Raw genomic sequence first — 25471 nt, 5'->3', positions numbered from 1 at the left:
AAGCATAAAGTGTTAAAACTGAATCATTAAGAAATATATGGTTCCAGGACTCCAGTGAAAGTAGTCTGCACAGGAGAGAGTGTGCACTACAGAAGCTAACAGCTTCTGGGACAGTCGGGAGCCACAGAGCTTCTGAGGCAGCGCCCTTTTCGGGCTCCAGACATCCGGCCACCTTCCCGGCCAGAGGACAGGTGTCCACCCGGCCCAGGAGGCCTTTGCCTCAGGATCGGCAGAAGCCATCTTGGTTCCAGGACATCGCCAAAAGTAGTCTGCACAGGTGAGAGTGTGGACTAGAGAAGCTAACATCTTCTGTGACAGGCCAAAGCAACACAGCTTCTGGGAAAGGTACTATTTTGGGCCGTCATCCCTGGCCAGGAGGGAGGTCCAAACGCCAGATATCTGTGCACCTTCCCTCTGAGAGGAGAGCTTGCCTGCAGAGAGTGCTCTGACCACTGAAACTCAGAGGAGAGATCTAGTCTCCCAGGTCTGCTGATAAAGGGTAACAGAAACACCAGAAGAACAATCTCTAAACAGAGACAACTATAACAACTATCTGAAGAGATTACCAGATGGCAAAAGGTAAACATAAGAATCTTACTAACAGAAACCAAGACCACTCAGCATCATCAGAACCCAGCACTCCCACTTCGCCCAGTCCAGGGCACCCCAACACACCCGAAAAGCTAGACCCAGATTTAAAAGCATATCTCATGATGATGGTAGAGGACATCAAGAAGGACTTTAATAACTCACTTAAAGAAATACAGGAGAACACTGGAAAACAGGAAGAAGGCATTAAAGAGGAAGCACAAAAATCCCTTAAAGAATTGCAGGAAAACACAACCAAACAGGTGATGGAATTGAATAAAACCATCCAAGACCTAAAAAGGGAAGTAGACACAATAAAGAAAACCCAAAGTGAGGCAACTGTGGAGATAGAAACCCTAGGGAAAAAATCTGGAACCATAGACACGAGCATCAGCAACAAAATACAAGAGATGGAAGAGAGAATCTCAGGTGCAGAAGATTCTATAGAGAACATTGGCACAACAATCAAAGAAAATGGAAAATGCAAAAAGATCCTAACTCAAAACATCCAGGAAATTCAGGACACAATGAGAAGACCAAACCTGCGGATAAAAGGAGTAGATGAGAATGAAGATTTTCAACTCAAAGGACCAGCAAATATCTTCAACAAAATTATAGAAGAAAACTTCCCAAACCTAAAGAAAGAGATGCCCATGAACATACAAGAAGCCTACAGAACTCCAAATAGACTGGACGAGAAAAGAAATTCCTTCCGACACATAATAATCAGAACAACAAATGCACCAAATAAAGACAGAATATTAAAAGCAGTAAGGGAAAAACGTCAAGTAACATATAAAGGCAAGCCTATCAGAATTATACCAGATTTTTTACCAGAGACTATGAAAGCCAGAAGAGCCTGGACAGATGTTATACAGACACTGAGAGAACACAAATTCCAGCCCAGGTTATTATATCCAGCCAAACTCTCAATTACCATAGATGGAGAAACCAAAGTATTCCTTGACAAAACCAAATTCACACATTATCTTTCCACGAATCCAGTCCTTCAAAGGATAATAACATAAAAAAAAAAACAATACAAGGACGGAAACCACATCCTAGAAAAAGCAAGAAGGTAATCCCTCAACAAATCTAAAAGAAGACAGCCACAAGAACAGAATGCCAACTTTAACAACAAAAATAATAGGGAGCAACAATTACTTTTCCTTAATATCTCTTAATATCAATGGACTCAACTCCCCAATAAAAAGACATAGAATAACAGACTGGCTACACAAACAGGAACCCAACATATTGCTGCTTACAGGAAACTCATCTCAGAGAAAAAGATAGACACTACCTCAGAATGAAAGGCTGGAAAACAATTTTCCAAGCAAATGGTCTGAAGAAACAAGCTGGAGTAGCCATTCTAATATCGAATAAAATCGACTTCCAACCCAAACTCATCAAAAAAGACAAGGAGGCACTTCATACTCATCAAAGGTAAATCCTCCAAGAGGAACTATCAATTCTGAATATCTATACTCCAAATGCAAGGACAGCCACATTCATTAAAGAAACTTTATTAAAGCTCAAGCACACATTTCACCTCACACAATAATAGTGGGAGACTTCAACACACCACTTTCACCAATGGACAGATCATGGAAACAGAAACTAAACAGGGACACAGTGAAACTAACAGAAGTTATGAAACAAATGGATCTAAGAGATATCTACAGAACATTTTATCCTAAAACAAAAGGATATACCTTCTTCTCAGCACCTCATGGTACCTTCTCCAAAATTGACCACATAATAGGCCACAAAACAAGGATCAACATATACAAAAATATTGAAATTGTCCCATGCATCCTATCAGATCACCATGGACTAAGACTGATCTTCAATAACAAAATAAATAATAGAAAGCCAACAATCACGTGGAAACTGAACAACACTCTCCTCAATGATACCTTGGTAAAGGAAGGAATAAAGAAAGAAATTAAAGACTTTTTGGAGTTTAATGAAAATGAAGCCACAACATACCCAAACTTATGGGACACAATGAAAGCATTTCTAAGAGGAAAACTCATAGCTCTGAGTTCCTCCAAAAAGAAACTAGAGAGAGCAGACTTTAGCAGCTTGACCACACACCTAAAAGCTCTAGAACAAAAGGAAGCAAATTCACCCAAGAGGAGTAGACGGCAGGAAATAATCAAACTCAGGGGCGAAATCAACCAAGTGGAAATAAGAAGAACTATCCAAAGAATCAACCAAACGAGGAGCTGGTTCTGTGAGAAAATCAACAAGATAGATAAACCCTTAGCCAGACTCACTAGAGGGCACAGGGAAACTATCCTAATTAACAAAATCAGAAATGAAAAGGGAGACATAACAACAGATCCTGAAGAAATCCAAAACACCATCAGATCCTTCTACAAAAGGCTATACTCAACAAAACTGGAGAACCTGGATGAAATGGACAAGTTTCTAGACAGATACCAGGTACCAAATTTAAATCAAGATCAGATTAATGATCTAAACAATCCCTTATCCCCTAAAGAAATAGAAGCAGTCATTAATAGTCTCCCAAACAAAAAAAGGCCAGGACAGATGGGTTTAGTGCAGAGTTCTATCAGACCTTCAAAGAAGATCTAATCCCAATTCTTCACAAACTATTCCACAAAATAGAAACAGAAGGTACTCTACCCAACTCGTTCTATGAAGCCACAATTACTCTGATACCTAAACAACAAAAAACACCCAACAAAGATAGAGAACTTCAGACCAATTTCCCGTATGAATATTGATGCAAAAATCCTCAAAAAAGTTCTCGCTAACCAAAACAAGAACACCTCAAAACAATCATCCATCCTGACCAAGTAGGTTTAATCCCAGGGATGCAGGGATGGTTCAATATACAGAAATCCATCAACGTAATCCAGTATGTAAACAAACTCAAAGACAAAAACCACATGATCATCTCGTTAGATGCAGAAAAAGCATTTGACAAAATCCAACTCCCATTCATGATAAAAGTCTTGGAAAGAACAGGAATTCAAGTCCATACCTAACCAAGATAAAAGCAATGTACAGCAAACCAGTAGCCAACATCAAAGTAAATGGTGAGAAGCTGGAAGCAATTCCACTAAAATCAGGGACTAGACAATGCTGTCCACTCTCTCCCTACCTATTCAACATTGTACTTGAACTCCTAGCCAGAGCAATTAGACAACAAAAGGATATCAAGGGGATACAAATTGGAAAGGAAGAAGTCAAACTATCACTTTTTGCAGATGGTATGATAGTATATATCAGTGACCCTAAAAATTCTACCAGAGAACTCCTAAGCCTGATAAACAGCTTCAATGAAGTAGCTGGATATAAAATTAACTCAAACAAGTCAATGGCCTTTCTGTACACAAAGAATAAACAGGCTGAGAAAGAAATTAGGGAAACAACACCCTTCTCAATAATCACAAATAATGTAAAATAACTTGGCGTGACTCTAACTAAGGAAATGAAAGATCTGTATGATAAGAACTTCAAGTCTCTGAAGAAAGAAATTAAAGAAGATCTCAGAAGATGGAAAGATCTCCCAAGCACGTGGATTGGCAGGATTAATATAGTAAAAGTGGCTATCTTGCCAAAAGCAATCTACAGATTCAATGCAATCCCCATCAAAATTCCAACTCAATTCTTCAACGAATTAGAAAAGTCAATCGGCAGATTCAGCTGGAATAACAAAAAAAAAAAAAAAAAAAAAAACCTAGGATAGCAAAAACTCTTCTCAAGGATAAAAGAACCTCTGGTGGAATCACCATGATTGACCTAAAGCTGTTGTACAGAGCAATTGTCATTAAAAAAAAAAAAAAAAAAAACTGCATGGTACCAATATAGCGACAGACAAGTAGACCAATGGAACAGAATTGAAGGCCCAGAGATGAACCCACACACCTATGGTCACTTGATCTTTGACACGGGAGCAAAAACCATCCAGTGGAAAAAAGACAGCATTTTCAACAAATGGTGCTGTCAAAACTGGCAGTTATCATGTAGAAGACTGTGAATTCATCCATTCCTATGTCCTTGTACTAAGGTCAAATCTAAGTGGATTAAGGAACTCCACATAAAACCAGAGACACTGAAACTTATAGAGGAGAAAGTGGGAAAAAGCCTCAAAGATATGGGTACAGGGGGAAATTTCCTGAATAGAACAGCAATGGCTTGTGCTGTAAGATCGAGAATCGATAAATGGGTCCTCATAAAGTTGCAAAGCTTCTGCAATGCAGAAGACACCATCAATAAGACAAAAAGACCACCAACAGATTGGGAAAGGATCTTTACCTATCCTAAATCAGATAGGGGACTAATATCCAATATATATAAAGAACTCAAGAAGGTGGACTCCAGAAAATCAAATAACCCCATTAAAAATGGGGCTCAGAGCTGAACAAAGAATTCTCACCTGAGGAATACCGAATGGCAGAGAAGCACCTGAAAAAATAATGTTCAACATCCTTAATCATCAGGGAAATGCAAATCAAAACAACCCTGAGATTCCACCTCACACCAGTCAGAATGGCTAAGATCAAAAACAGGTGACAGCAGATGTTGGCGAGGATGTGGAGAAAGAGGAACACTCCTCCATTGTTGGTGGGATTGCAAGCTTGTACAACCACTCTGGAAATCAGTCTGGCGGTTCCTAAGAAAATTGGACATAGTACTACTGGAGGAACCCGCAATACCTCTCCTGTGCCTATATCCAGAAGATGTCCCAACTGGTAAGAAGAACACATGCTCCACTATGTTCTTAGCAGCTTTATTTATAATAGCCAGAAGCTGGAAAGAACCCAGATGCCCCTCAACAGAGGAATGGATACATAAAATGTGGTACATTTACACAATGGAGTACTACTCAGCTATTAAAAAGAATGAATTTATGAAATTCCTTGGCAAATGGATGGACCTGGAGGGCATCATCCTGACTGAGGTAACCCAATCACAAAGGAACTCACACAATCTGTACTCACTGATAAGTGGATATTAGCCCAGAAACTTAGGATACCCAAGATATGAGATACCATTTGCTAAACGCATGAAAAGCAAGAAGAACGAAGACCAAAGTGTGGACACTTTGCCCCTTCTTAGAATTGGGAACAAAACATCCATAGAAGGAGTTACAGAGACGAAGTTTGGAGCTGTGATGAAAGCATGGACCATCTAGAGACTGCCATATCTGGGGATCCACCCCATAATCAGCTTCCAAACGCTGACACTATTGCATACACTAACAAGATTTTGCTGAAAGGACCCAGATATAGCTGTCTCTTGTGAGACTATGCCAGGGCCTAGCAAACACAGAAGTGGATGCTCACAGTCAGCTATTGGATGGATCAGAGGGCCCCCAATGGAGGAACTAGAGAAAGTACCCAAGGAGCTAAAGGGATCTGCAACCCTATTGTTGGAACAACATGATGAACTAACCAGTACCCTGGAGCTCTTGACTCTAGCTGCATATGTATCAAAAGATGGCCTAGTCGGCCATGAATGGAAAGAGAGGCCCATTGGACTTGCAAACTTTATCTGCCTCAGTACAGGGGAACGCCAGGGCCAAGAAGTGGGAGTGGGTGGGTAGGGGAGTGGGGGGTGGGTATGGGTGACTTTTGGGATAGCATTGGAAATGTAAATGAGGAAAATACCTAATAAAAATATTTTTAAAAAAGTAATATATTCAAACGCCCTTATATAATACCACCTGACATAGTTAGAGAGTATTTAAAATGCATTATATATCTGTGTACATTTTCTAACTATAAGTTTACTTTAAAAGATTATCTGTGTTTCTAGGGGAGAAATTGTTTTATCAGTAAGTATATTTTTAAAATTTTAAAATAGCATAAACTCTTTGAAGTTAAACATTAAAAATGCTAAATTCGAAAAATAAAATGCTAATTTCAAGCAGAGTGAGAAAAAGTATCAGCATTATTTCCATGATGTTTATAGAACATGATTTTAATATGTTCAACTGTTAATATTCAACAAACAGAATAATTATTTTAAGAAATACTTCATTATGTCTCCCTTTTGATTTCTGATTTTATTTATTTGGATACTGTCTCTGTGCCCTCTGGTTGGTCTGGCTAAGGGTTTATCTATCTTGTTGATTTTCTCAAGGAACCAGCTCCTGGTTTTGTTCATTCTTTGTATAGTTCTTACTGTTTCTATTTGGTTGATTTCAGCCCTGAATTTGATTATTTCCTGTCCTCTACTCCTCTTGGGTGTATTTGCTTCTTTTTATTCTAGAGCTTTCATGTGTGCTGTCAAGCTGCTAGTGTAAGCTCTCTTCAGTTTCTTTTTGGAGGCACTCAGAGCTATTAGTTTTCCTCCTATCACTGCTTTCATTGTGTCCTATAAGTTTTGGTATAATGTGTCTTCATTTTCATTAAATTCTAAAATGCCTTTAATTTTTTTCTTTATGTTTTCCTTGACCAAGTTATCATTGAGTAGAGCGATGTTCAGCTTCCATGTGAGCTATCCATTGTTTATGTTGTTATTTAAGACCAGCCGTAGTCTGTGGTGATCTGATAGGATGCATGGGATTATTTCATTCTTCTTGTGTCTGTTGAGGCTAGTTTTGTGACCAATTATATGGTCAATTTTGGAGAAGGAACCATGAGGTGCTGAGAAGAAGGTACATTAGTTTGCTTTAGGATGAAATGTTCTATAAATATCTGTTAGATCCATTTGGTTCACAACTTCTGTAAGCTTCACTGTGTTTCTATTTAGTTTCTGTTTCCATGATCTGTCCGTTGCTGAGAGTGGGCTGTTGAAGTCTCCCACTATTATTATATGGAGTGTGATGTGTGCTTTGAGCTTTAGTAAAGTTTCTTTTATGAATGTGGATGCCGTTGCATTTGGAGAATAGAGTTTCAGAATCAAGAGTTCATCTTGGTAGATTTTTCCTTTGACCAGTATAAAGTATCCTTCCTTATCCTTTTTGATAACTTTTGGTTGAAAGATTATTTTATTCAATATTAGAATGGCTACTCCAGCTTGTTTCTTGGGACCATTTGCTTGGAAAATTGTTTTCCAGCCTTTTACTATGAGGTAGTACTGTCTTTGTCACAGAATTTCCTGTATGCAGCAAAATGCTGAATCCTGTTTACCTATCCAGTCTATTAGTCTATGTCTCTTTATTGGGGAGTTGAGTCCATTGATGTTAAGAGATATTAAGAAAAAGTGATTGTTACTTCCTGTTATTTTTGTTGTTAGAGGTGGAATTATGTTGAGTGGTTATTTTCATTTGGGTTTGTTGAAAGACTACTTTCTTGTTTTTTGCTAGGGTGTAGTTTCCCACTTTGTATTGGTATTTTTCCATGTATTAACTTTTGTAGGGTTGGATTTATGGAAAGTTATTGTGTAAATTTGTTTTTGTCATGGCATATCTTGTTTTCTTCGTCTATGGTTTTTTTAAATTTTTATTAAATATTTTCTTTTTTTACAGTTCAAATGTTATCCCCTTTCCTAGTTTCCCCTCCAAAAATCCCCTATCCTCTCTCCCATCCTCCTGCTCCCCAACCCACCCACTCCTATTCCTGGTCCTGAAATTCCCCTATACTGGAGCATAGCACCTTTACAAGACCAAGGGCATCCCCACCCCCATTGATGACTGACAAGGCCATCCTTCAACAGAGGAATGCTACATATATACCTAGAGCCACAAGTTCTACCATGTGTTTTCTTTGGTGGTGTAATTCCAAGGAGCTCTAGGGGTACTGGTTAGTTCATATTGATGTTCTGCCTATGGGGTTTCAGTCCCCTTCAGCTCCCTGGTTATTTCTCTGGCTCCTTCATTGGGGACCTTGTGTTCTGTCCAATGGATGACTGTGAGCATCCACTTCTGTATTTGCAAGGCACTGGCAGAGCCTCACAAGGAGACAGCTATATCAGGCTCCTGTAGCAGGGTTTTGTTGGCATCTGCCTAATGGCTGGGTTTGGTGGTTGTTTGTGGGATGGATCCCAACGTGGGGCAGTCTCTGGATGGTGGTTCCTTCAGGGTCTGCTTTGTCTCTGTAACTCCTTCCAAGGGTATTTTGTTACCCCTTCTAAGAAGGAACAAAGTATCCACACTTTGGTCTTCCTTCTTGAGATTCCTGTGTTTTGCAACTTGTATCTTGAGTATTCTAAGTTTCTGGGCTAATATCCAGTTATCAGTGAGTGCATATCATGTGAGTTCTTTTTGTGATTGGGTTACCTAACACAGGATGATACCCTCCAGATCCATCCATTTGCCTAGGAATTTCATAAATTCCTTGTTTTTAATAGCTGAGTAGTACTCCATTGTGTAAATGTACCACATTTTCTGTATCCATTCCTCTGTTGAGGGGCATATGGGTTCTTTCCAGCTTCTGGCTATTATAAATAAGGCTGCTATGAACATAGTGGAGCATGTGTCCTTATTACAAGTTGGAGCATCTTCTGGGTATATGCCCAGGAATGGTATTGCTGGATCTTCAGGTAGTACTATATCCAATTTTCTGAGGAACCACCAAAGTGATTTCCAGAGTGGTTGTACAAGCTTGCAATCCCACCAACAATGGAGGAGTGTTCTTCTTTCTCTCCAACCTTGCCAGCATCTGTTGTCACCTAAATTTTTGAACTTAGCCATTATGACTAGTGTGTAGTGAAATCTCAGGGTTGTTTTGATTTGCATTTCCCTGATGATTAAGGATGTTGAACATTTTTTTTTCAGGTGCTTCTCAGCCGTTCAGTATTCCTCGGGTGAGAATTCTTTGTTTAGCACTGTACCCCATTTTTAATGGGGTTATTTGATTTTTCTGGAGTCCAGCTTCTTGAGTTCTTTGTATATATTGGATATTAGTCCCCTATCAGATTTAGGATAGGTAAAGTTCCTTTCCCAATCTGTTGGTGGCCTTTTTGTCTTATTGACAGTGTCTTTTGCCTTACAGAAGCTTTGCAATTTTATGAGGTCCCAATTGTCAATTCCTGATCTTACAGCACAAGCCATTGCTGTTCTATTCAGGAATTTTTTCCCTGTGCTCATATCTTCGAGGCTTTTCCCCACTTTCTCCTCTATAAGTTTCAGTGATTCTGGTTTTATGTGGAGGTCCTTGATCCACTTAGACTTGAGCTTTGTACAAGGAGATAAGAATGAATCAATTCACCTTCTTCTACATGAAAACCGTAAGTTGTGCCAGCACCATTTGTTGAAAATGCTGTCTTTTGTACACTGGGTGGTTTTAGTTCCATTGTCGAAGATCAAGTGACCATAGGTGTGTGGGTTCATTTTTGGGTCTTCAATTCTATTCCATTTGTCTACCTGTCTGTCACTGTACCAGTTCCATGTAGTTTTTATCACAATTGCTGTGTAGTATAGCTTGAGGTCAAGCATGGTGATTCCACCAGAGGTTCTTTTATTGTTGAGAATAGTTTTTGCTATCCTAGGTTTTTTGTTATTCCAGATGAATTTGCAAATTGACCTTTCTAATTGGTTGAAGAATTGAGTTGGAATTTTAATGGGGATTGCATTGAATCTGTAGATTGCTTTTGGCAAGATAGCCATTTTTACTATATTAATCCTGCCAATCCACGAGCATGGGAGATCTTTCCATCTTCTGAGATCTTCTTTAATTTCTTTCTTCAGAGACTTGAAGTTCTTATCATACAGATCTATCACTTCCTTAGTTAGAGTCACACCAAGGTATTTTATATTATTTGTGACTATTGTGAAGGGTGTTGTTTCCCTAATTTCCTTCTCATCCTGTTTATCCTTTGTGTAGAGAAAGGCCACTGATTTGTTTGAGTTAATTTTATATCCAGCTACTTAACTGAAGCTGTTTATCAGGTTTAGGAATTCTCTGGTAGAATTTTTAGGGTCACTTATATATACTATCATATCATCTGCAAATAGTGATATTTTGACTTCTTCCTTTCCAATTTATATCCCCTTGATATTTTTTTGTTGTCTAATTGCTCTGGCTAGGACTTCAAGTACTATATTGAATAGGTATGGAGAGCGTGGACAGCCTTGTCTAGTCCCTGATTTTAGTGGGATTGCTTCAAGTTTCTCTCCATTTAGTTTGATGTTGGCTACTGGTTTGCTGTATATTGCTTTTATTATGTTTAGGTATGGGCCTTGAATTCCTGATCTTTCCAAGACTTTTAACATGAATGGATGCTGAATTTTGTCAAATGATTTTTCAGCATCTAATGAAATGATCATGCAGTTTTTTTTCTCTGAGTTTGTTTATATAATGGATTACCTTAATGGATTTTCGTATATTGAACCATCCCTGCATCCCTAGGATGACGTTTACTTGGTCATTATGGATGATCGTTTTGATGTGTTCTTGGACTCAGTTTGTGAGGATTTTATTGGGTATTTTTGCATCAATATTCATAAGTGAAATTGGTCTGAAGTTTTCTTTCTCCTTGGGTCTTTGTGTGGTTTAGGTATCAGAGTAATTGTGGCATCATAGAATGAATTGGGTAGAGTATCTTCTGTTTCTATTTTGTGGAATAGTTTGAGGAGAATTGGAATTAGATCTTCTCTGAAGGTCCGGTAGAATTCTGCAGTAAACCATCTGGTCCTTGGATTTCTTTTTTTTTTTTTTTTTTTTGGTTGGGAGACTATTAATGACTGCTTCTATTTCTTTAGGTGCTATGGGGCTGTTTAGATCATTAATCTGATCTGGAATTAACTTTGGTAACTGATATCTGTCTAGAAAGTTGTCTATTTCATCCAGGTTTCTCAGTTTTTTTAGCATAGCTTTTTGTAGTAAGATCTGATGATGCTTTGGATTTCCTCAGGTTCTGTTGTTATGCCTCCCTTTTCATTTCTGATTTTGTTAATTAGGATACTGCCCCTGTGCCCTCTAGTGAGTCTGGCTAAGGGTTTTTCTATCTTATTGATTTTTCTCAAAAAACTAGCTTCTGGTTTGGTTGATTTTTTTATATAGTTTTTTTTGTTTCCACTTTAAATCCATTTGTTTCATAACTTCTGTTAGTTTCAGTGTGTCTCTGTTTAGTTTTTGTTTCCAGGATCTGTCCATTGATGAGAGTGGTGTGTTGAAGTCTCCCACCATTATTGTGTGTGGTGCAATGTGTGCTTTGAGCTTTACTAGAGTTTCCTTAATGAAAGTGGCTGCCCTTGCATTTGGAACATAGATATTCAGAATTGAGAGTTCATGTGGGAAGATTTTTACCTTTGATGAGTATGAAGTGCCCCTCCTTGTCTTTTTTGATAATTTTGGTTTGGAAGTCGATTTTATTTGATATTAGAATGGCTATCCCAGCTTGTTTCTTGGGACCATTTGCTTGGAAAATTTTTTTCCAGCCTTTTACTCTGAGGTAGTGTCTGTCTTTGTCCCTGAGGTGGGTTTCCTGTATGCAGCAAAATTTTGGGTCTTGGTTATGTAGCCAGTCTGTTAGTCAATGTCTTTTTATTAGGGAATTGAGTCCATTGATATCAAGAGATATTAAGGAAAACCAATTGTTGCTTCCTGTTATTTTTTTTGTTGTTGTTAGAGTTGGGATTCTTGCGGCTATCTTCTTTTAGATTTGTTCAAGGATCACTTTCTTGCTTTTTCTAGGGTGTAATTCTCCTCCTTGTTTTGGAATTTTCCCTTTATTATCCTTTGAAAGGCTGGATTCATGGAAAGATATTGTGTGAATTTGGTTTTGTCATGGAATATCTTGGTTTCTCCATCTGTGGTAATTGAGAGGTTTGCTGGCATTTATGTTCTCTTCACTTCTTTATAACATCTGTTCTGGATCGTCCAGCTTTCATAGTCTCTGGTGAGAAGTCTGGTGTAATTCTGCCTTTATATGTTACTTGATCTTTTCCCTTTACTGCTCTTAAAATTCTTTCTTTGTTTAGTGCATTTCATGTTTTTATCATTATGTGATGGTAGGAATTTCTTTTCTGGTCAGTCTATTTAGTTCTGTAGGCTTCTTGTGTGTTCATGGGCATCTCTTTCTTTAGGTTAGGAAAGTTTTCTTCTATAATTTTGTTGAAGATATTTACTGGTACTTTAAGTTGGAAATCTTACCTGGTTGGTGGTGGCACATGCCTTTAACCCAAGCAGTTGGGAGGCAGAGGCAGGCATATTTCTGAGTTTGAGGCTAGCCTGATCTACCAAATGAGTTCCAGGACAGCCAGGGCTACACAGAGAAACCTGTCTTGGAAAAACAAAACAAAACAAAAACAAAAACAAACAAACAAACAAAAGGTGGAAATCTTCATTCTCATCTACTCCTATTATCCTTAGATTTGGTCTTCTCATTGTGTCCTGGATTTCCTGGATATTTTGCATTAGGAGCTTTTTGCATTTTGTATTTTCTCTGATTGTTGTGTCAATGTTTTCTATGGTATCTGCTGTCCCTGAGATTCTCTCTTCCAACTCTTGTATTCTGTTGGTGATGCTTGCATCTATGACTCCTAATCTCTTTCCTAGGTTTTCTAACTCCAGGTTTGTCTCCCTTTGTGATTTCTTTATTGTTTCTATTCAATTTTTAGTTTCTGAATGGTTTTGTTCATTTGCTTAGCCTGTTTGAGTGTGTTTTCCTATAATTGTTTAAGGGGGTTTTGTGTTTCCTCCTTAAGGGCTTCAAGCTGTTTACCTGTGTTCTCCTGTATTTCTTTAAGGGATTTATTTATGTCCTTCTCAATGTCCTCTATCATCATCATGAGAAGTGATTTTCGATTTGAATCTTGCTTTTCCAGTGTGATGGTGACTTGCTATGGTGGGAGAATTGGTTTCTGGTGATTTCAAGTAACTTGGTTTCTGTTGCTTATATTCTTATGCATTCCTTCTGCCAGCTGATTATCTTTAGTGCTACCTGTTCTTGCTATATCTGACTGGAGCCTGTCTTTTCTGTGATCCTGGTTGTGTCAGAACTCCTGAGTTCAGCTGTCTCTGTGATCCTGTGATTCTGACATTTTGTGATCCTGAGATTCTGGGTGTTTCAGCATTCCTGGGAGTCAAGCTGCCTCTGAGACCCTGAGATCCTGGTGTGACCAAGCTCCTGTGATCCTGTGATGCTGTGATCCTGGGTGTGTTAGAGCACCTGGAAGTTGAGCTTCCTGTGGGTGTTGAGGGACTGGCTGTGGACTTCGTGCCCTTCTAAGTGATCCTAAATTCAGCCAAATAAACAATGAAGATTACCCATCACATACCATAAAGACCCAAATGTTAAAGCCTTTCTTTTGAATTGAGTCATTAAACATTTTAGATGCAAATGTCTAATAACAATATTAATGAATATATTATGAATTTTCATAATCACACTAGAATTCATTCTTTGAAAATGAAGCAAAAATTAAAATGTAAAACAGCTTTAAAATTATCCCACATGTAGTTAAACCAACAGCTGTGGTTATTTGTAACTATTTCTTTGATGAGCTAGTGAAAAGATGGCAGCACCCAACCCCATTGTTCCAAGAGTTCCTTTTTCTGTTCTAGGTTTGGAATCAACTCAAGCTCAGGCCTCCAGATACCCCCAGTCTCAGCCCCTCCTCACATATAAATCTTTGCAGAGCAAACTCTACAGGTCTTGGCATCTGATAGGTTGACGTTACCTGGATTCTCTCCTGGCCCTTGTTGGGTACGTGTTGATACAGAAGCATGGATGTGGGACCAGGGTCACATATGCCAGGTACCTGGGTGACTTCCTCAGAAGGTTTTTCCCTGGCCTGGCAGCATCAAGTCATGGCTCCTTTGGATCAAGAGAAGAGGCGAGGAACAGAAACAGAGTTCTTGTAGCATCACTGGCTCAAGAAAGGCAGTCCAGGAGAGGTGAAGGATGTGTTTAGACAGCAGATGTGACAGATCTTAGGTGCAGAGCCTAGGGCCCCCAGTCACATCCAGCCAAAGTGTGCACATACCCTAAACATTCTGTGGGCATGATACCTCCCTCCACAGCCAGGCACAAGTGCAAGGGCCTCTGGCACCCTGCACTTTGACATGTCATTCTGCAAACTTTCTGTCTGCTGGAGCAGTCTCTGTTTGCCCTTCTTCCTAGACTGCTTCCCCGGTGTGATTCATTAGGGGATCAAGAGCCTAGGGCTCAGACTCACACAGAACTGATTTCATATCTTAACTATTCTATTCACTGGTTGTGTGACTTATGACAGCTACTTATATTTCCCATACCTTGGTTTTTGTAACTCTAGGAGGAACATGAAGATAGCATTGTGGTTATAAGAATGGTCTGAGGGAATGTGGCTAAAGCATTTACTGCCTAAGACATCATGCAAGCATGTGTCAATAAACAGCAGGTGGATAAATGAAACCTCTCTCTGTCAGCACTTCCTACCCAACCTCCTTGTCCTGATTATCATAATATTGAGTTCAGGCTCCACTTCATTCTCCACTCTGTTTAGGGGAGGGGCCAGCAGGGAAAGCCTACAGGATGGACAACACGTCCAGCCTGCACAGAGCAGCTCTTCATGTTTCCTTAAGATGTGGCTCAGTGGTGGAGTGTTTGCCTAAGATGCAAACAGCTCTGAGTTCAATCCTCAGTTCTGCTGAGGGTGGGAATGAGGAAATGTGGCAACTCTCTACTAGAAGGGCTTTGGTCTTCCTGATTCCCACTGGCCTTAGGAAACCCAATGGATTCAGGGCATTGGGGATGCAATTATTGTCCTAGAGGTTCCAAGCTCTAGCTAAGCATCAATGGTCTAAGAGGGTGAATCCCAACACCATCTATGCTGTCTGTTTCCTACCTTGCTTACTTAGGAGGTTGAAAGACCTGTAATATGAGTAAGCCAGGTTGCCCAAGACTGACATCCTAGAGGTCTGCAGAATAATTAGAGATTAAAACAAAACAAAAACGTAACAAAACAACAACTACAAAAACAAGCACAATAGGGAAAACTAACTTGTGTAAAAATAAAATAAACTCAAAATACCAATTTGGTATTCTCCAAGCAATGTGGTGAGCTGCTCATATAACTTTCCTAAGTGCTCTGCTAAGGTTCACAGTACTTTGCCCTTCATAGAACAATTAGCTTTAAGCAACTTCTAGGAGATTGCCTCTTAGGCTCTGTGGTATTTAATGATGCAAACACTCAGCTCAGAAACTTTGTTCTTTATTGTTATTGTAAGCCAGCCCATATGCTGCAAAAATGTGCACTAGGCCTCCCAAATTCTTCCCACACTGCCCTGACCACTTTGTTTTGGAACAATGTGCAGCTGGGAATCAGCTGCCAATTCCTTCTTCCAATGCCCCAGGACTAGAGAGCTGGACAGGACAGCTCCAAAAGTCACAGGTGCAAGGTCACACACTGTCCCATTCCCCCAGATAATCAGACCCTCAAGTTCTTTCATTTTTCAAACAAAACTATTGTAAAAGCTAACACGTTTTGGGAATATGCAGAGAAGCAAAAAGCACAAGATAGACGTACCCCGTGACCAGCAGTCTTGTCTCTAGATATTTATCCAAAAGTGCAAAAGCAGGATCATAGGAGAGATAGAATGAGCATCACAGCACTGATCCAAATCCTCTAGATTCGGAACTGTAAACAGATGAATGAATAAAGAAGATGCAGTGTGTGCATCTACCACATGCCACTGGTGCCATTCAGGATTTTAAAAGAAGGTACTTGGGCTGGGGAGATGGCTCAGCAGCAGAGTGCTTGCTGTGCAAGCCTTAGGGCCTGAGTTTGGATCCCCAGTACCCTCATGAAAGCTGGACAGCTAACTTCAGCTCTAGGGGGAATGAGGAAGAGCATAGACAGATGGTTCCTAGAGGTGTAATGGCTAGCCATTCTGCAAGCTCTGGAACCAGGGAGTGAACCTGTCTCAAAAAACAAAATGGAGAGCAATAGAGGAAGACACTTGATGTCAGGGACCATTGGCTTTCAAATGTGCATAAACATGCTGTACACACACACACAAGAAACTTTAATATGTCACACTGATAATATTTTGCTAAGTGAAATAAGCCCATATCTGAAAGATAACACTGCAATATCCCACTTATATTCAGAATGTCAAAGAGTCAAGTTTATGAAGTAAAAAAATGCAGTAGTAGTTACCAGCAGCTGGGAAAATGTGGAGTTACTCACCAACAAGAGAAGAATAAGCTCTTTAAGATATGTTCTGCAGCATGGTATCTACAGCAACAAGTATTGTGTACTCTTAAAATTTGGTTATAAAAGCTCTCAAGTGCTACTATCTCTATGAATTTTTAAAGAAAGTGCAGCAAGTGGCCACCAGTGGCCACGGAGAACTGGGTTCCTGCAAGGAAAGCTGGGGATGGATGGGAAGGACGGACAAGAGAGCAATGAGACTAAGACAGAGTTTCTGATCAAGGCCCAATGTTTATTTCTTAAGTATGAATTTAAAGGGGGGAAACCCATTGCCAGGATCTTGTTGCTTGTTCAGGAAGACAAGCTCAGCTGCTCAGCAGGTAGTGGCTTCTTGCAGGGAGCTGCAGACTTGGTAGGACAATAGACTTCACCTAGATCAGAAGACATCACCTAGGTGGGCTAGCCCACTGTGTCAAACAAGGTCTGATTTAGTCCGCTCAAGACTGGGGGAAGGGCACAGTAGCAGATCAGGGGGGATGCTCAGTGGATAAGAGTGCTTGCTGCTCTTCCAGAGGACCAGGGTTTGGGCCCCAGCACTCATATCAGGTGGCTCACAAGTGTCTGTAACTCCAGTTCCAGGGAATCCAGTGTCCTCTAGCCTCCACAAGTACAAGCAGGTATGTGGTCTGCATGAACTCAGGTGGGCACATACCTATACACATCAAATATGAAATAAATAAACTTTAAAAAGGAAAGCAGAAAACATAACTCACAACCTTGTTACATAGCAAGGCTTAGAAGGCAGGACAGTCAAGTTGGGTCATGTCCTATTGCACAGTTCTTAGCTGTACCTAACAGATTTGTTCACAAGGCCTATTGTTAGTTTAACATAGATATTATTTCAACGAGGACCATCACTGAGTAAAAGAGCTGTCAGGGTTTTAAAGCATTTCATTCAGGTCACCCCACAGAAAATCCCTTTACAGCATGTGTGTGCTGCTGTTTCCACTGGCCTTTCCTACAATTAGAAATTGTGATTTTTTAAAGTTATGATTTTTACATAAATATTTTGAATTCCTTTACTCTTGCTCAGGTTGAACAATGTAAAATGAATTTAAAATTCTACCTAGCCCATATAAAAGACATACAATCCAGTTTATTTATTTGTTTGTTTGTTTTAAACAAGCTGTAAGCATAGCTTGGGCAGGTTTTGGAGCTATTCTAACTTACATCCCAGTTCCTTGATCCTAGCTGCTGTTTCTCTTGGCCACATGGTCCTGGTCCATCTCCTCTCATGCAGCCTCTGCCTCTCCAGAGTCCTTTCTTCTTTCTCTCTTTCTCTACCTGAGATCCCACCCCCACCTCCCAGCCAGGTACCTGAAAACTGGCCCACCCTCGATCTACTCCTCAATCATAGGCTTTAGCCTTTTATTGGCCAATTAACTTGGGGGGGCAAGGTGTACATGAGTATCTCCTATCAGGGGGCAACCATGTCGGGGGGGGGGCAGTATTTAGCATTTGAATACACAGCAGTACCAGACCAACTCCCTACAGAACATGGTTCCATAGATAATTGGTCCTTTGTATTTCCCCAAGTGTGAAATTCTCTTGTTAAATACATTGTTCATTTACCAACTCCCTTCCATAGTCTTCACCTGTTTCTTGTGGACTTGTAAAAATATGACCCACAGGAACACAAGTGTCTGTCCAGTGTGCACTAGCACAAACCCTTTAGGTTAGTGCAGGTGTTTTGATTCTATGGCCTTTGCTTACCCACAGTTCCAGCTCAGGGTTCCAGACATCTGCATTCCCAGGCCCTGGTGGCACTGCCTCCCCAGTGACACTGCCTCACCTGGAGACACTGCCTCCCCTAGTGGCACTGCCTCCCCTGGTGGCACTGCCTCCCCAGTGACACTGCCTCTCCTGGTGACATCATTGCCTCTCCAGTGACACTGCCTTGACTGGTGACACTGCTGCTTCTTCACATCCCTTGCGTGCATCAGCATCACTAACCAGTTAAGGAGCCTGAAAGCACTCCCTTTCCCATGTGCAATCTCAGTATTCAACAGGCATCTATGCTTCATCTGTGCAAAGGCAGTTGGGTTTGGTACTAAACAGAATATTTCTAGTTCACAATGGCTCCTGTAAAGCTTACAACAAAAGGCTCCTGTGAAACCACAGGCATGTGGGCAATCCCCCATTTAACCCTCATGACAACTTTTGAGGTTGATCATTGCTCCATTTCACAGATGAAGTAATAAAGGCTCAAGGCATTTCAGTCACTTAACCTTAACATCAGCCACTTAGTAGGTGGCCAAATTGAAACCAGTGTTCAAACTCTCTTTAAAATAAGTCAGCAGGGCTGGCCGGGGAATGTGAATAAATTATCTGTGAGTTGGAGCCTGCTTTTATTTAAATACTTTATTATTTTACATATCATTTAATTTTTTGCACTCATTTGAATTTTTAAAATTGTATTGCATTGAGGGGGCTGGGAGATGGCTCAGTGGTTAAGAACAGTCACTTCTTTTCAGAGGGTTTGATTCCTAGCACCCACCTGACTGTAACTCCAGTCCCAGGAGATCCGATGATCTCTTCTGGCCTCCATGGGGCATCAGGCACCCATGTTGTGCTCAGACATATATGCAGGCAAAGCATCTACACACAATTTTTAAAGCATATATTACACTGGGCTATAAAGCATATATTACACTGGGCTAAGGAAATGGTTCAGGGGCTTCTCAGAGTAAACTGACTAGGGAGACCATCCATACTAGTGAGCTCTGGGTTTGATTGACAAGCCCTGCCTCACTGAATAAAGCAGAAGAGAAATGAAAGACCACTCCCAACATCAGCCTTGGGCCTCCACATATATACATACACACACAGGAAAAGGTGTTACATTAAAGCATTATTTAGTGCCGAATTTTATGGCAAGGCAGAGCTCCACCTGAAAACCACGCCGGGCTGCTATACATCCTCCGGATGGAATCTAAACCCTGTAGGAAAAAGGTTGCCACATAAATGCTCCTGTTTTGGACACTGACTTAGGCACATCCCCAGGAGTGTATGCATTACTCTGTGATAAAGGCATATATGTCCTGTGTTAGCTTGGACTCCTGGACCACACAGAAAGTAATGCAGACTTTCTCCAGTCCGTAGTACTGAGAGGAAAGGGCTTTATCTTATAGCCTGTCTCCGCCAGTTGAGACAAGAGCTACGGGCTTCTAAGGCTGCAGGGAAGGAGAGGGCTCCGAGGAAGCCTGCTTCTCAGCACGGATCTGATGGGTCTGTCCAGGCTGCTCCATGCTCCACTCTGCCCGCTCCCTGAGAGCTGTCTGGATCTATTAACCATCTAACTGTCTTTCGCTAAGATCCATGTACTCCCTATCTCTGAGCCTGGAAAGCAACCTGACAGCTAATCACATTGCCACCTATCTGCGCTGACCACTCCAGCAGCTATGTGACTGAAGGAAACCAGCCAGAAGCCCAATTCCTGAAACCAGGCCTAACGGATAGGACAAAGTTCCTGGAATTGCATCAGATAGGCAGCTGGCAGGGACGGGGGCCAGCCTTCCCACGGCTTGGGCTCTGTTCTGCATGGCAGAGGTTCAAAGTCTGGGTTCAACAGCCCATCTGGGTTACCTGTCTCCCACAGAAGAGAGAAGGAAGAAAGCCAGGACCAGAGGTCCCTGGCTTAACCCTCAGTGTCCTCCTGTACTTTGCCTGAGGGACAAATCTTGCTCAGAGCCTCCTAGTTTTCCCCTCCCTCCTTCTTGGATGTTCGTAGCTTGTGCTTTTCTGGATGTTAGAGATTGGATACCCCCCAAAACTTGGTGTATTTGTTTGTTCTTCAGTGGGGAGGTAAGAAGTGATGAATTCTCGTGCTTTAGAGTCTCCTGGGAAATGGGTAAGTTGTCAGGGCACCTTCACTTGCAAGGGTTAAGGCTGGCGGCTGAAGGAGCCAATTCTCCTTAGGACAAGTTGTTATAAAGTGAGCCCACCCCCACATGTTTGTTCTTTTTGTATGCAGAAATTCCTTTTCTGTCATGTGATGCAGCCAAAGGTAGAGGGGGTGTGGGGGGAGGGCTCTCACATGAGGCCAAACACATGGGGCTACCCCAATGTTGGACTTTCATTTCCAAATTGTGAGCTCTTAATATATCTCTCTTCTTTATAAGCAACCTGATATTTCACATTTTTTGTTCTTGCTGTTGTTTTTGAGTCAGAGTCTCACTATGTAGCCCTGATGGCCTAGAACTCACTCTGTGGATCCCATTGGCCTCAAACTCGGAGTGCTGGGACAAAAGGTGTGTGTGCACTAGTGTATTTTGTTATAGCAACCCAAGATCAACCCAATACATTTGTATTACAGCTTTAGAACCTGGAACTAAAATTAAACACTCTCCTCCCCAACTTTGCTTTTGATCAATGTTTTATCCCAGCAAGAGAAAGCAAACCAGGCTAACGTTTCTTAAGGAAGGACGTGAGAGACTAACGAAGTTCTAGTTCAAATCCAGGGATGGAGCTGACTGAGGGCTGGGGATTACTCAGGGCTTCTTTGCTTTTCTTCCCCAGAAGAGAAATATCCCCTAAACTGGGAAATGGAGACAGTCTGGAAAATTTGGGGTCTGCTGAGAAACATACCTTCTATCTACAACTGACACAAGCCTTAGAGAGGCTTTGAGGACATTTGAAAACAGAAAGCATCTCATTTCCCAGGAAGGAGAATAAGTCCAGCTCAGGATCCCAGAAGCAGGAATGGCTGCACAGTGTTTGTCCTCTCAGTCTCCAGAAGCTCTGTAGCCTCTCAGGGATCAGAGAACAGCCAGGTTTCCATAGGTTCCAAGGAGGCATGAATAGTCAAGGACCAACGCACAAGGACTGAAATCAAAGCAGACCACACACAGCTCCCGTGTCCTTGCTTCCATGGCCAAAGACCACCAGGAAGGAGAGGCACATGGTGACCATGAAGTCCTTACCAGCACTATCTTTACCCCACCCACCACAGGCCTCAAGACCTTGTAATTCACACATAACCATGGGAGGAAGCGAAATCTGAACTGTCGGGGATTAAATGTCTCCCCACCCCACGCCATTCCACATGTACACCACAAGGAGAAATAAACAGGAATTCCTTAGACTACAGTTAGGTTTCTTATGATTTTACTTTGTGCCTTAAAATTCCTAAGCGTTTCTTGCCTATGATCCTTCCATATTCTAAACTATTCTGTATTCTGCAGCCAGATTAATTGTCCTGAAATGCCACTTCATGCTTTCATGAATTCAAAGAATAATCATTGAACTCCTACAGTGACTCAGAAACTGTGTTAGGGAATTAACCTTAAATTGACTATAATAAGAACAATGTAAAATATCACTGCACAGAGATACCGTTTATAAGCAAAACTCCAAACGTTTGACTACACACTCTGTTAAGGAAGGCAGTGGGAAGTAGGCATTCAATACATTGCAACTGGAAATGCCAATCTCCATGGAAATAAATTTAACAATATCCATCAGTGTTACATATGGGTTTGCCTTTTAAGAATCCTATCACATTTGTAACAATCCATCCCAAGGGAACACCGAAAGCGTGAAGTGACATGTGCACAAGACTATCAGTGTTGTGCTGTTCGTAATAATAAAGAAGTAGACACTTCTGTTAACAGGGAACTGGTGTGTGTGTGTGTGTGTGTGTGTGTGTGTGTGTGTGTGTGTGTGTGTGTGTGTAGGGGGCCAGTTATGTAGTTAGCTGCTGTTAAAGTACACAATAGCATACACTTATAGAACAAACGAGGGATGTTTCTACATACTACATATTGGAAAATAGTACAGAGAACTCTGGAAGGCATATGTAAGTTGGGGATTTACTTTGAGAGCAAGGGGCATGGGTTTGGCTGTATGGGCTGTATACACTTAAAATGCAGGGCCACAAACATAAACTCAAATGAACAAGGAACTAAAACAGAGAAGGCAAAGATGCAAATCCTGCTCCCCTGAGTTCATCTTGTATAGATCAGCTTTAAACAATGTAAATGCTCTACAGGATTATAAAAATAATCAAATAGAAAAATGCAATCCTTCAAAACAGAGTAAATAAAAACAAGCCCAACTGTGTACTAATTTAGATTGCAATTCACATAGAAAGAATAATTTCAAGAGATTTTAAAGCAGTAATTTGATTATATAATCCAAGTAAGACTTATCCTAACAAGAAAAATGTCTATAAATATTAAGGTGTTGTTTCAGTAATTATGCTAATCCTAATACTCTTGACATATCTTAATCCATAGCTGTTGAAGGTTAAACTAAATAACTAATTCACTTTGGAACCCAAGATGTTCAGAATAAGAGAAAAGCAAAACAAATGCAAAGTTAGGAGGTTATGGGAAATCATATGATTATAAATTTGAATGAGGGCACAACAGAGTCCAGGATGTATTTTCTCTGTCTGCTGAAAAGGTCTTAGGAGGATGTTCCCCAAGAGCGCATGGAGTTGTCATTTCCCACTAAGAGGGTATCAGTTATTTGTGGAATGGTCTCTGTAGTGGTTCAAATGAGAAATGGCCCCTAGGCTCATATATTTGAACCTTTGGTTCAAACCTTTGGTGGATTCTTTAGAAAGGGTTGGGAGGTGTGGCCTTGTTGGAGGAGGTGTGTCACTGGGAGTAAGCCAAACCAATCAACCAATCTCTCCCTCTCCCTCTCCCTCTCCCTCTCCCTCTCCCTCTCCCTCTCCCTCTCCCTCTCCCTCTCCCTCTCCCTCTCCCTCTCCCTCTCCCTCTCCCTCTCCCTCTCCCTCTCCCTCTCCCTCTCCCTCTCCCTCTCCCTCTCCCTCTCCCTCTCCCTCTCCCTCTCCCTCTCCCTCTCCCCCTCCCCCTCCCCCTCTCCCTCTCCCTCTCCCTCTCCCTCTCCCCCTCTCCCTCCCTCTCCCCCTCCCCCTCCCCCTCCCTCTCCCTCTCCCTCTCCCTCTCCCTCTCCCTCTCCCTCTCCCTCTCCCTCTCCCTCTCTCCCTCCCTCCCTCCCTCCCCTGACTGCTAACCAGGACATAGCTTATAGCTCTCACCTGCCTGCTGCCATGCTTCCTACCATGCTGATCATGAACTCACCCTCTGAAGCTGCTGTTAGGTTATAGTGTCTCATAGTGATAGCATGTCATAGCAGTAGAAAAGCCTTCTTTTTCCAGGTCCAGAGTAAGAAATGTACAAGATGAGCCTGAAAAGCAAGGCAGAGGTTATAGCAGTGTTTGGCTACAGGGTTGCACACACGCACCTGCCCAGGAGCTATCTGGATTCGAGAATGAAACACACACACACACACACATAGATACACACACCAGTTAATTTTAAATATACCTTGAGTAGCTCAAAGGTTAGGCAGTTCTAATCCTTCCGGCTAGCACACATTTCCCTCCTATAATCCTGGTTTAACGCCCTCTAATTCTTTATTTTATCTTTGTTGCCCTGCTTTGTTTTGGGTGGCTCCCTAGTCTTTGCTGCCCAAGACAATTCTGGGCAGCCCTTTCAGGGGCCACGTTCCTTCTCATCTACATTTCAGATGATTTTCTTTCTGTAGCTCTAAATCTGGTCTGTGTCCCTCTGAAACATGGGGATTCTCCCTTCCTTCCTTCCTTCCTTCCTTCCTTCCTTCCTTCCTTCCTTCCTTCCTTCCTTCCTTCCTTCCTTCCTCCCTCCCTCCCTCCCTCCCTCCCTCCCTCCCTCCCTCCTTCCCATCCTTCCTTCCTTCTTTCCTTCTTTCCTTCCTTCCTTTCTTCCTTCCAGTTCCTAAACCAGTTCCTGCCTCAGTCTACCTGCCCAGACATTTGTTCTTTATTGATCAATCAAAAACCAATCGGTGACAAGGACCTTTAGTGTTCAAACATGCAGATTCCAGATTTTGAGGGCCAGATTAATTCAAGGCATTAGAACTATCCCCAACAGAGGCCCAAGATCATGGTGATCATTCAAAAGTTTCCAAGACAAACTGAAGGAACAATTTGAGCATCATCATGAATATTAATTTTAATAACTTGAAAAATATTCAAGATATTGAAATATATAAATCACAACAACAATAATAATAGTCATTATTATACTGATTGGTTATCCCCAAGTATGGTAAATAATTCACTCATTCTGAAAATTTGCAAATAAACAGAAAGAGCCAAACATTTATTTTGTGGTGTTCATCAATTTTCTATTGTTGTAACACAATACAACTTACTTAAACAACTTACTTCCTCAAGCCCTCATTCCAGGGTGGGCCTAGTTGTTGGGTGGTTTGCATTAAGTTGCAGTGTCATGGCTGAGGGGCTGTGAGGGGAAGAGATGCTTCCTTGTGACATCCAGGAAGCAGAAGGAGGCAGAAAAGAGCCAGAGAGAAAATGTACACTTCAAAAGCACACTCTCAATGATTAACCCCCCTTCTCTCTAATTTTTAATACCTTCAAATAGCCTATTAAGCTATGAATTGATCAGTAGATTAACTTCTCATTGAGGTTAAAGCTAACAACTAGATCACTTCTCATAAACCCCACCTTTGAGCACTGCTGCCCTGGGGGTCAGCCAAACCATGATATCTACCCTTTATAGAAGAATCTTATAGAAGAATCCTAGCTCATGTAGGAAGGAGGAAAGACAGGATGGGGATGCCACCCTCTTGTTTCCAAATAAGCAAGGTAATCAATGGCTACCTCAGTTACTAAAGGGAACTTCACAATAATGGATCAGGCTAATAATATTGAATCTATTGGTGACACAAAGGGAGCAGACATACCACATGCTATGATGTATTTGGTAGCACACATCACCGTTTGTCAAATATTATTCAAGCCTCAAGATCTAACCAGATTTCCCAGGAACTACAAAAGGAGACAAA

This window comes from Mus caroli, unplaced genomic scaffold, assembly GCF_978045245.1.
Source record: "Mus caroli unplaced genomic scaffold, Mus_caroli_1 scaffold_16, whole genome shotgun sequence".
Classification (NCBI taxonomy): domain Eukaryota; kingdom Metazoa; phylum Chordata; class Mammalia; order Rodentia; family Muridae; genus Mus; species Mus caroli.
Note: the sequence above shows the minus strand (reverse complement) of the source record.